The sequence below is a fragment of the Sinocyclocheilus rhinocerous genome, unplaced genomic scaffold (genome assembly GCF_001515625.1).
Source record: "Sinocyclocheilus rhinocerous isolate Xijiao unplaced genomic scaffold, SAMN03320098_v1.1 scaffold2814, whole genome shotgun sequence".
Lineage (NCBI taxonomy): Eukaryota > Metazoa > Chordata > Actinopteri > Cypriniformes > Cyprinidae > Sinocyclocheilus > Sinocyclocheilus rhinocerous.
Window position 1 is genome coordinate 1 of NW_015633246.1, and position 227 is coordinate 227.

A 227-nucleotide genomic window follows, 5' to 3' on the forward strand; every position below is an offset into this window, starting at 1 on the left:
CACCTAAAGACACCGAACTCAACCTGTGGACAAAACACACGTTTACATCTATTACATACATTATATTAACAATTAAAATATTTATAAACATTTAAAAAAATAAAATAATGTTTTGATGTTTTATTGCTAGTACCGACACATACACACTAGTTTATATACCTAAAACTAAATTAAAACACTTAACTATATATATATATATATATATATATATATATATATATATTTAA